Source organism: Bombina bombina, chromosome 3 (assembly GCF_027579735.1).
Source record: "Bombina bombina isolate aBomBom1 chromosome 3, aBomBom1.pri, whole genome shotgun sequence".
Lineage (NCBI taxonomy): Eukaryota > Metazoa > Chordata > Amphibia > Anura > Bombinatoridae > Bombina > Bombina bombina.
The window spans coordinates 587,751,883-587,764,480 of record NC_069501.1 but is presented as its reverse complement, the minus strand read 5'-3'; the positions used below and the strand labels follow the sequence as shown (position 1 = coordinate 587,764,480).

At 40.5% G+C, this 12,598-nt stretch overlaps 1 protein-coding gene across 2 annotated transcripts in view; it reads right to left on the bottom strand.

Annotated features, from left to right (window-relative positions):
* INPP5B (inositol polyphosphate-5-phosphatase B) overlaps positions 1-3,932 on the bottom strand; it is a 406,727-nt gene extending 402,795 nt beyond the window's left edge. For both annotated transcript variants that reach the window (XM_053707160.1, XM_053707161.1), the window contains exon 1: positions 3,858-3,932. The gene's annotated coding sequence lies outside the window, so the exon portion shown is untranslated. The remainder of the gene's footprint in view (positions 1-3,857) is intronic.
* Between the last annotated feature and the right edge of the window lie 8,666 nt (positions 3,933-12,598).

The window sequence follows — 12,598 nt, the reverse complement described above, 5'->3', positions numbered from 1 at the left end:
TATAGCCTTTGCTGAGACCCAACCAAGCCCAGAGGGGAATACGATACCAATTGACGCCTTCTAGAAGCTTTTCCAGCAAATTTCAGATCCTCACACATGCATCTGCATGCCCTGCTCTCAAAAAACAACTGCGCAGTAATGGCGCGAAAATGAGGCTCAGTCTACAACTAGGAAGGCCCTCTGACTGGAAAAGGTGTCTAACGTAGTGCCTGCCGTTTAATAAACGTTCCCCAAGTTTATAAATGCGAATTGTCAGCATAAATATGAATAAAATGCCCAAATAAAGCAATCGATTTAGCCCATAAAAATGTCTACCAGTTTTTTAGCCCATATTAAGCCCTTTATTCTGTTTGTTTGACTAAGAAAATGGCTTACCGGTCCCCATGAGGGGAAATGACAGCCTTCCAGCATTACATGGTCTTGTTAGAAATATGTCTAGTCATACCTTAAGCAGAAAAGTCTGCTGTTTCCCCCAACTGAAGTTACTTCATCTCAACAGTCCTATGTGGAAACAGCAATCGATTTTAGTTACTGTCTGCTAAAATCATCTTCCTCTCACAAACAGAAATCTTCATCCTTTTCTGTTTCAGAGTAAATAGTACATACCAGCACTATTTTAAAATAACAAACACTTGATAGAAGAATAAAAACTACATTTAAACACCAAAAAACTCTTAACCATCTCCGTGGAGATGTTGCCTGTGCAACGGCAAAGAGAATGGCTGGGGTGGGCGGAGCCTAGGAGGGACTATATGGCCAGCTTTGCTGGGACTCTTTGCCATTTCCTGTTGGGGAAGAGATATCCCACAAGTAAGGATGACGCCGTGGACCGGACACACCAATGTTGGAGAAACATGATTTTCATGCAGGACAATGCTCCATCACACGCGTCCAAGTACTCCACAGCGTGGCTGGCAAGAAAGGGTATAAAAGAAGAAAATCTAATGACATGGCCTCCTTGTTCACCTGATCTGAACCCCATTGAGAACCTGTGGTCCATCATCAAATGTGAGATTTACAAGGAGGGAAAACAGTACACCTCTCTGAACAGTGTCTGGGAGGCTGTGGTTGCTGCTGCACGCAATGTTGATGGTGAACAGATCAAAACACTGACAGAATCCATGGATGGCAGGCTTTTGAGTGTCCTTGCAAAGAAAGGTGGCTATATTGGTCACTGATTTGTTTTTGTTTTGTTTTTGAATGTCAGAAATGTATATTTGTGAATGTTGAGATGTTATATTGGTTTCACTGGTAAAAATAAATAATTGAAATGGGTATATATTTGTTTTTTGTTAAGTTGCCTAATAATTATGCACAGTAATAGTCACCTGCACACACAGATATCCCCCTAAAATAGCTAAAACTAAAAACAAACTAAAAACTACTTCCAAAAATATTCAGCTTTGATATTAATGAGTTTTTTGGGTTCATTGAGAACATGGTTGTTGTTCAATAATAAAATTAATCCTCAAAAATACAACTTGCCTAATAATTCTGCACTCCCTGTACACTTATAATTATAATGTTTGTTGCTATTCTCCAACTTGAGCTACAACATTGTATTAAATGTTTTTTCTTCTACTGTTTTATTACATATTTTATTTATATACTGTATATTGTTTTTTGTGTATGTATATTTCTGTGAACATGGCCGCAACTGTTCTAAATCTCCGCCCCTAATGAGTTAACAACTATGCAGAAATAATTGTCTGCTGCAGTAAATGAGAAAGGGCGGTTTAGCACTTGCGGAGATGATCACGGAGATCCTTCTAATACGTCAGAATCCTGGGGAGGTGTGTCCATTGCATAGTCATTTATACCTGTATGAGGACACTCCCAGGATATCTTTGAGAAAGCGCCTGTGGGTGTGAAACGTGTCAGATGACTATCTCGTATTGTCTCTCCTAGACTTCATATGAGTTACAGCTGTTTTAAGGTATATCCAATACATTTTTGTTACTTTTTAATAATGCTGTGTACATATATGTGTCTTACATTCTCTTGAAAATATACACGCAAGAAGAAAGAATCCTTGTCTTTGTTTAAATACGGAAGTCTCTCTCCCAGGGAATTTAGCGTTCCTGTGCGGATTCCCTGGTGTAAACCTTCTCTTACGCTGTAGGGCAACAGCGTTTTTCTTTCTACAACGTGGGGTTAAACGGCAATATATAGAGTAACTCTAACCTTGTCTATATTTATTTATTTTTATATATATATATATATATATATATATATATATATATATATATACATACACACACAGTGTGCACAATTATTAGGCAAGTGAGTATTTTGACCAAATCATAATTTTTATGCATATTGTCCAACTCCAAGCTGTATTTAAGCATAACAGGTGATGTGTATTTGTGTAATGAGGGAGGGTGTGGCCTTAGGAGATCAACACCCTATATCAAGGTGTGCATAATTATTAGGCAGCTTATTTTCCTTAGGCAAAGTGGGCCAAAAAAGAGATTTAACAGACTCTGAAAAACTTTTTACAATTGATGACTTTTCAGAGGGATGCCGCACTCTTGAAATTGCTAAGATATTGGGGCGTGATCACAGAACCATCAAATGTTTTTTTGCAAATTGTCAACAGGGTCGCAAGAAACGTGTTGAGAAAAAAAGACGCAAATTAACTGCCAAAGATTTGAGAAGAATCAAACATGAAGCTACCAGGAACCCATTATCCTACAGTGCTGTCATATTCCAGAACTGCAACCTACCTGGAGTGCTCAGAAGTACAAGGTGTTCAGTGCTCAGAGACATGAAAAAAACCGACCACCACTGAACAAGACACATAAGTTGAAATGTCAAGACTGGGCAAAGAAATATCTGAAGACAAAGGTTTTATGGACTGATGAGATGAGAGTGACTCTTGGCTGACCAGATGGATGGGCCCGTTGCTGGATCAGTAACGGGCACAGAGCTCCACTTCGACTCAGACGCCAGCAACGTGGAGGTGGGGTACTGGTATGGGCTGGTATTATTAAAGATGAGCTAGTTGGACTTTTCCGGGTTGAAGATGGACTCAAAATCAACTGCCAAACCTACTGTCAGTTTTTAGAAGACACTTTCTTCAAGCAGTGGTACAGGAAAAAGTCTGCATCTTTCAAGAAGACCATGATATTTATGCAGGACAATGCTCCATCACATGCATCAAAGTACTCCACTGCGTGGGTAGCCAGTAAAGGCCTTAAATATGAAAGAATAATGACATGGCCCCCTTCCTCACCTGACCTAAACTCTATTGAGAATTGTGGGCCCTTCTTAAACGGGAGATTTACGGTGAAGAAAAACAGTACACCTCTCTGAACAGTGTCTTGGAGGATGTGGTTGCTGCTGCACAAAAAGTTGATTGTCAACAGTTCAAGAAACTGACAGACTCCATGGATGGAAGGCTTATGACTGTTATTAAAAGAAGGGTGGCTATATTGGTCACTGATTTTTTTTTTGGAAATGTCAGAAATCTTTATTTGTAAATTTTGAGTTGTTAGTTTATTATTCTAATTTTAACAGATGAAAATAAACATGTGAGATGGGAAAATTTTCGTTTTTTTATTTAGTTGCATAATAATTCTGCACACATAGATATTTTCCGAAGAAAGCCAAAACCTCACTCTTAATTTGTTAATTATTCAGTTTTGAGTTTTATTAACATTTTGGATTGACCGAGAGCACTGTAGTTGTTCAATAATGAAATGAATCCTCAAAAATACAACTTGCCTAATAATTGTGCACACAGTGTACATACACACACATTATTGGTTGTTTTTTTTGTGCTGGAGTTATTTGAATTCTTAGTGAAACACACCCACTCCTTTGCTTTAAGAAAACAAATCTGTGTTGATACTTACGCTGCTGTTCCATCGCTCTCCACCAGTCCAACAAGACGACTTTCATTGCTTTGAGGAGAGATCAGGATTCCTTGCACCGCATATAATATTTAGTTAAGGAGAGTAAAGAATTCATTTTTCTGCTCTATTTAACAACAGTAAAGAGATATTAAATGCAGAATATAACGTTGGAAATGGAATAGACTGTGAAGACCGTTTAACAAAATCTGTCACCAAAACTATATTTTAACCATCCATTGGTACACATCTTGTCTGACAAAATAACACTTTACTAAATTATGGCATAAGAATCAGCATTTTCTTCCTGATCCCTCCTGATTGCATGCTTAAAGGGACATGAATTTTAAACAACTTTCCAATTTACTTCTATTATCTCATTTGATTTTTTCTCTTGATATCCTTTGTTAAAAAGAATAGGTAGGTAGACTCAGGAGCTGGGAGCTAACTGCAGATTCATGGCTGCACATATATACCTCTTATAATTGGCTTACTGATGTGTTCAGCTAGCTCCTTTCTTTCAACAAAGCATTCCAAGAGAATGATGCAAACTTGATAATAGAAATAAACGGGAAAGTTGTTGAAAATTGTATGCTCTATCTAACTGGTTTTCCAACCTGTCCTCAGGCCTCCCCAACAGGCCAGGTTTTCAGGATTACCTTGAGTGAGAGCAGGTAAAATAACCATGGTTACTAATCAGCTGATTATTTCACCTGTGCTCTTGTTCAGATAACCTCAAAATGTGTCCTGTTAGTGAGGTCTGAGGACAGGTTTGAAAACCAATGCTCTATCTGTAATAGGAAGAAAGAAAGAGCTGGTGATGCCCAACACATTTTTGGCTATTGTGGACATATTCATACAATAATTTATATAACAAATAAGTATATATTTTACAGTCATTAGTCATGCTGTTTTATTGTTTGTTTTTTAGCAGACATTTTGGTATTTTTCCTGAATGACACAAACCTGTTATGGATACCAAAACATATTTTCTTTGAGATTTTAATATACAGATCCTTGTTGATTTACAATAAGAAGCTACCAAATGAGTTTACATTACAGTTAGAAAGTCTATCAATTTAAAACAAGTATAGCCCTGAATTCTGTTTATAGCTAGAAATGTATTTAAGTATTTTTTAAATTTATCTAAGGCATTAGCATTCACTACCTTCTTATGCAATAAGTTCCTCAATTTAATTGCAATTACAATTAAAAAACATTTGCTGGAGATTATTACATTTCCTTTCCTCTAGCCTTCCACCAACTTGAATATATTTATATAAAGTAATAATAAAACAAAATGAAGAGAAGGGCGCCCCCAAATAGTGCAGTACTTACAAACAGTCACCTAGATTACGAGTTTCTCCAACATTGGTGTGTCCGGTCCACGGCGTCATCCTTACTTGTGGGAAATATCTCTTCCCCAACAGGAAATAGCAAAGAGTCCCAGCAAAGCTGGCCACACAGTCCCTCCTAGGCTCCGCCCACCCCAGTCATTCTCTTTGCCGTTGCACAGGCAACATCTCCACGGAGATGGTTAAGAGTTTTTTGGTGTTTAAATGTAGTTTTTTATTCTTCTATCAAGTGTTTGTTATTTTAAAATAGTACTGGTATGTACTATTTACTCTGAAACAGAAAAGGATGAAGATTTCTGTATGTGAGAGGAAGATGATTTTAGCAGACAGTAACTAAAATCGATTGCTGTTTCCACATAGGACTGTTGAGATGAAGAAACTTCAGTTGGGGGAAACAGTTAGCAGACTTTTCTGCTTAAGGTATGACTAGCCATATTTCTAACAAGACCATGTAATGCTGGAAGGCTGTCATTTCCCCTCATGGGGACCGGTAAGCCATTTTCTTAGTCAAGCAAACAGAATAAAGGGCTTAATATGGGCTATAAAACTGGTAGACACTTTTATGGGCTAAATCGATTGCTTTATTTGGACATTTTTTACATGTTTATGCTGATAATTCACATTTATAAACTTGGGGAACGTTTTTTAACGGCAGGCACTATGTTAGACACCTTTTCCAGTCAGGGAGGGCCTTCCCAGTTGTAGGCTGAGCCTCATTTTCGCGCCATTACTGCGCAGTTGTTTTTGAGAGCGAGACATGCAGATGCATGTGTGAGGATCTGAAAATAGCTGGAAAAGTTTCTAGAAGGCGTCATTTGGTATTGTATTCTCCTCTGGGCTTGGTTAGGTCGCAGCAAAGGCTATAGCTGGGACTGTATAGGGGTTAAATTTGTAAACGGCTCCGGTTCCGTTATTTTAAGGGTTAAAGCTCTGAAAATTGGTGTGCAATACTCTTAATGCTTTAAGACACTGTGGTGAAATTTTGGTAATTTTTGAACTATTCCTTCATACTTTTTCACATATTCAGTAATAAAGTGTTTCTGTTTAAAATTTAAAGAGACAGTAACGGTTTTGTTTTAAAACGGTTTTTGTGCTTTATTGACAAGTTTATGCCTGTTTAACATGTCTGTGCCTTCGGATAAGCTATGTTCTATATGTATGAAAGCCAATGTGTCTCCTCATTTAAATTTGTGTGATAATTGTGCCATAGCGTCCAAACAAAGTAAGGACAGTACTGCCACAGATAATGAAATTGCCAAAGATGATTCCTCAGATGAGGGCAGTAGACATGATACTACATCATCTCCTACTGTGTCTACACCAGTTTTGCCCATGCAGGAGGCCCCTAGTACATCTAGCGCGCCAATGCTTATTACCATGCAACAATTGACGGCTGTAATGGATAACTCCATAGCAAATATTTTATCCAAAATGCCTACATATCAGAGAAAGCGCGATTGCTCTGTTTTAAACACTGAAGAGCAGGAGGGCGCTGATGATAATTGTTCTGTCATACCCTCACACCAATATGAAGGGGCCATGAGGGAGGTTTTGTCAGATGGGGAAATTTCAGATTCAGGAAAAATTTCTCAACAAGCTGAACCTGATGTTGTGACATTTAAATTTAAATTAGAACATCTCCGCGCACTGCTTAAGGAGGTGTTATCTACTCTGGATGATTGTGACAACTGGTCATTCCAGAGAAATTATGCAAGATGGACAAGTTCCTAGAGGTTCCGGTGCACCCCGACGCTTTTCCTATACCCAAGCGGGTGGCGGACATAGTAAATACGGAGCGGGAAAAGCCCGGCATACCTTTTGTCCCCCCCCTATATTTAAGAAATTATTTCCTATGGTCGACCCTAGAAAGGACTTATGGCAGACAGTCCCTAAGGTCGAGGGGGCAGTTTCTACTCTAAACAAGCGCACTACTATTCCTATCGAGGATAGTTGTGCTTTCAAAGATCCTATGGATAAAAAATTGGAGGGTTTGCTTAAAAAGATTTTTGTACAGCAAGGTTACCTTCTACAACCCATTTCGTGCATTGTTCCTGTCACTACAGCAGTGTGGTTCTGGTTTGAAGAACTAGAAAAGTCGCTCAGTAGAGAGACTCCATATGAGGAGGTTATGGACAGAGTTCACGCACTTAAGTTGGCTAACTCTTTTATTTTAGATGCTGCTTTGCAATTAGCTAGATTAGCGGCGAAAAATTCAGGGTTTGCAATTGTGGCGCGCAGAGTGCTTTGGCTAAAGTCTTGGTCAGCGGATGTATCATCCAAGACAAAATTGCTTAACATCCCTTTCAAAGGTAAAACTCTATTTGGACCAGAATTGAAAGAGATTATCTCAGACATCACTGGGGGAAAGGGCCACGCCCTTCCACAAGATAGGCCTTTCAAGGCCAAGAATAAGTCTAATTTTCGTTCCTTTCGCAATTTCAGGAACGGACCGGCCTCTAATTCTGCATCCTCTAAGCAAGAGGGTAATGCCTCACAACCCAAACCAGCCTGGAAACCGATGCAAGGCTGGAACAAGGGTAAGCAGGCCAAGAAGCCTGCTGCTGCTAACAAAACAGCATGAAGGAGTAGCCCCCGATCCGGGACCGGATCTAGTAGGGGGCAGACTCTCTCTCTTTGCTCAGGCTTGGGCAAGAGATGTTCAGGATCCCTGGGCACTAGAAATAGTTTCTCAGGGTTATCTTCTGGAATTCAGGGAACTACCCCCAAGGGGAAGGTTCCACATGTCTCACTTATCCTTAAACCAAATAAAGAGACAGGCGTTCTTACATTGTGTAGAAGACCTGTTAAAGATGGGAGTGATACACCCAGTTCCAATAAAGGAACAAGGAATGGGATTTTATTCAAATCTGTTCGTAGTTCCCAAAAAAGAGGGAACCTTCAGACCGATTTTGGATTTGAAGATCCTAAACAAATTTTTCAGGGTACCATCGTTCAAGATGGAAACCATTCGAACGATTCTACCCACTATCCAGGAAGGTCAATTTATGACGACCGTGGATCTAAAGGATGCGTACCTACATATTCCTATCCACAAAGAACATCATCAGTTCCTAAGGTTTGCCTTTCTGGACAAACATTACCAGTTTGTGGCCCTCCCATTCGGGTTAGCCACTGCTCCAAGGATTTTCACAAAGGTACTCGGGTCCCTTCTAGCGGTTCTAAGACCGAGGGGCATTGCAGTAGTACCATACTTGGACGACATTCTAATACAAGCGTCGTCCCTGTCAAAAGCAAAGGGTCATACAGACATCGTTCTAGCCTTTCTCAGATCACACGGATGGAAGGTGAACATAGAAAAAAGTTCTCTGTCTCCGTCAACAAGAGTTCCCTTCTTGGGAACAATAATAGATTCCTTAGAAATGAGGATTTTTCTGACAGAGGTCAGAAAATCAAAACTTCTAAGCACTTGTCAAGTTCTTCATTCTGTTCCACGTCCTTCCATAGCGCAGTGCATGGAAGTAGTAGGGTTGATGGTTGCAGCAATGGACATAGTTCCTTTTGCACGAATTCATCTAAGACCATTACAACTGTGCATGCTCAAACAGTGGAATGGGGACTATACAGACTTGTCTCCAGTGATTCAAGTAGATCAGAAGACCAGAGACTCACTCCGTTGGTGGCTAACCCAGGATCACCTGTCCCAGGGAATGAGCTTCCGCAGACCAGAGTGGGTCATCGTCACGACCGACGCCTAGTGGGCTGGGGCACGGTCTGGGACTCCCTGAAAGCTCAGGGGCTATGGTCTCGGGAAGAGTCTCTTCTCCCGATAAACATTCTGGAACTGAGAGCGATATTCAATACTCTCAGGGCTTGGCCTCAACTAGCAAAGGCCAGATTCATAAGATTCCAATCAGACAACATGACGACGGTTGCTTACATCAACCATCAGGGGGGAACAAGGAGTTCCCTGGCGATGAGAGAAGTGACCAAAATCATAAAATGGGCGGAGGATCACTCCTGCCACCTATCTGCGATCCACATCCCAGGAGTGGAAAACTGGGAGGCGGATTATCTGAGTCGTCAGACATTCCATCCGGGGGAGTGGGAACTCCACCCGGAGATTTTTGCCCAGTTGATTCAATTATGGGGCATTCCAGACATGGATCTGATGGCGTCTCGTCAGAACTTCAAGGTTCCTTGCTACGGGTCCAGATCCAGGGATCCCAAGGCGACTCTAGTAGATGCACTAGTAGCACCTTGGACCTTCAACCTAGTTTATGTATTTCCACCGTTTCCTCTCATTCCCAGGCTGGTAGCCAGGATCAAACAGGAGAGGGCCTCGGTGATCTTGATAGCTCCTGCGTGGCCACGCAGGACTTGGTATGCAGACCTGGTAAATATGTCATTGGTTCCACCATGGAAGCTACCTTTGAGACAGGACCTTCTTGTTCAGGGTCCATTCGAACATCCAAATCTGGTCTCCCTCCAGCTGACGGGTTGGAGATTGAACGCTTGATCCTATCAAAGCATGGGTTTTCAGATTCTGTGATAGATACTCTAGTTCAGGCCAGGAAACCAGTAACTAGAAAGATTTACCATAAAATATGGAAAAGATATATCTGTTGGTGTGAATCCAAAGGGTTCCCATGGAATAAGATAAAAATTCCTAAGATTCTCTCCTTTCTACAAGAAGGTTTGGAGAAAGGATTATCTGCAAGTTCTCTAAAGGGACAGATCTCTGCTTTATCTGTCTTACTACATAAAAGACTGGCAGCTGTGCCAGATGTTCAAGCATTTGTTCAGGCTCTGATTAGGATCAAGCCTGTTTACAGACCTTTGACTCCTCCCTGGAGTCTAAATCTAGTTCTTTCAGTTCTTCAAGGGGTTCCGTTTGAACCTTTACATTCCATAGATATTAAGTTACTATCTTGGAAAGTTTTGTTTTTGGTTGCTATTTCTTCTGCTAGAAGAGTTTCAGAGTTATCTGCTTTGCAGTGTTCTCCGCCTTATCTGGTGTTCCATGCAGATAAGGTGGTTTTGCGTACTAAGCCTGGTTTTCTTCCAAAGGTTGTTTCTAACAAGAATATTAACCAGAAGATAGTTGTACCTTCTTTATGTCCGAATCCAGTTTCAAAGAAGGAACGTTTGTTACACAATTTGGACGTAGTCCGTGCTCTAAAATTCTATTTAGAGGCTACAAAAGATTTCAGACAAACATCTTCTTTGTTTGTCGTCTATTCTGGTAAAAGGAGAGGTCAAAAAGCGACTTCTACCTCTCTTTTCTTTTGGCTTAAAAGCATCATCCAATTGGCTTACAAGACTGCCGGACGGCAGCCTCCTGAAAGAATCACAGCTCACTCCACTAGGGCTGTGGCTTCCACATGGGCCTTCAAGAACGAGGCTTCTGTTGACCAGATATGTAAGGCAGCGACTTGGTCTTCACTGCACACTTTTGCCAAATTTTACAAATTTGATACTTTTGCTTCTTCGGAGGCTATTTTTGGGAGAAAGGTTTTGCAAGCCGTGGTGCCTTCCGTTTAGGTAACCTGATTTGCTCCCTCCCTTCATCCGTGTCCTAAAGCTTTGGTATTGGTTCCCACAAGTAAGGATGACGCCGTGGACCGGACACACCAATGTTGGAGAAAACAGAATTTATGCTTACCTGATAAATTACTTTCTCCAACGGTGTGTCCAGTCCACGGCCCGCCCTGGTTTTTTTAATCAGGTCTGATGAATTATTTTCTTTAACTACAGTCACCACGGTACCATATGGTTTCTCCTATATTTTTCCTCCTGTCCGTCGGTCGAATGACTGGGGTCGGCGGAGCCTAAGAGGGACTGTGTGGCCAGCTTTGCTGGGACTCTTTGCCATTTCCTGTTGGGGAAGAGATATTTCCCACAAGTAAGGATGACGCCGTGGACCGGACACACCGTTGGAGAAAGTAATTTATCAGGTAAGCATAAATTCTGTTTTTGCGTTAGAGGCTATGCGGTGCTAACGAGCAGTTTTCCCTCACCGCTCACTTACCTGCAGCGCTGGTATTAGGAGTTTTCAGAAACCCGATGTTAAAAGACAAGAAGTGAGCGTTGAGCAAAATTTTGCTCATTACCGCACTCCAATACCAGCGCTGCTTAAGTTAGCAGTGAGCTGGTCGTACGTGCTCGTGCACGATTTCCACATAGGAATCAACGGGGAGGTCTAACACCTGCAAAAAAGCAGCGTAAAACTCCTTAACGCAGCCCCATTGATTTCTATGGGGAAATAAAAGTTATGTCTACACCTAACACACTAACATGAACCCCAAGTCTAAACACCCCTAATCTTACACTTATTAACCCCTAATCTGCCGCCCCCGACATCACCGCCACCTACATTATATTATTAACCCCTAATCTGCCGCTCCGGACACCGCCGCCACCTACATTATAGTTATGAACCCCTAATCTGCTGCCCCCAACATCGCAGACACCTACATTATATTTCTTAACCCCTAATCTGTTGCCCCCCAACGTCAACAACACTATAATAAACATATTAACCCCTAAACCACCGCACTCCCGCCTCACAAACATTAGTTAAATATTATTAACCCCTAATCTGCCGGCCCTAACATTGCCGCCACCTACCTACATTTATTAACCCCTAATCTGCCGCCCCCAACGTCGCCGCCACTATATTAAAGTTATTAACCCCTAAACCTAAGTCTAACCCTAAACCTAACTCCCACTAACTTAAATATAATTTAAATAAATCTAAATAAATATTCCTATCATTAACTAAATTATTCCTATTTAAAACTAAATACTTACCTATAAAATAAACCCTAAGCTAGCTACAATATAACTAATAGTTACATTGTAGCTAGCTTAGGGTTTATTTTTATTTTACAGGCAAGTTTGTATTTATTTTAACTAGGTAGAATAGTTATTAAATAGTTATTAACTATTTAATAACTACCTAGTTAAAATAAAGACAAATTTACCTGTAAAATAAAACCTAACCTAAGTTACACTTAACACTACAATATAATTAAATAAATTAACTAAATTAAATACAATTAACTAAATTAAATTAGCTAAAGTACAAAAAAAACAAACACTAAATTACAGAAAATAATAAACAAATTACAGATATTTAAACTAATTACACCTAATCTAATAGCCCTATTAAAATAAAAAAAGCCCCCCCCCCCAAAAAAAAAAAAACCCTAGCCAAAACTAAACTACCAATAGCCCTTGAAAGGGCCTTTAGCGGGGCATTGCCCCAAAGTAATCAGCTCTTTTACCTGTAAAAAAAAAAATACAATCAACCCCCCCAACAGTAAAACCCACCACCCACACAACCAACCCCCAAATAAAATACTATCTAAAAAAACCTAAGCTCCCCATTGCCCTGAAAAGGGCATTTGGATGGGCATTGCCCTTAAA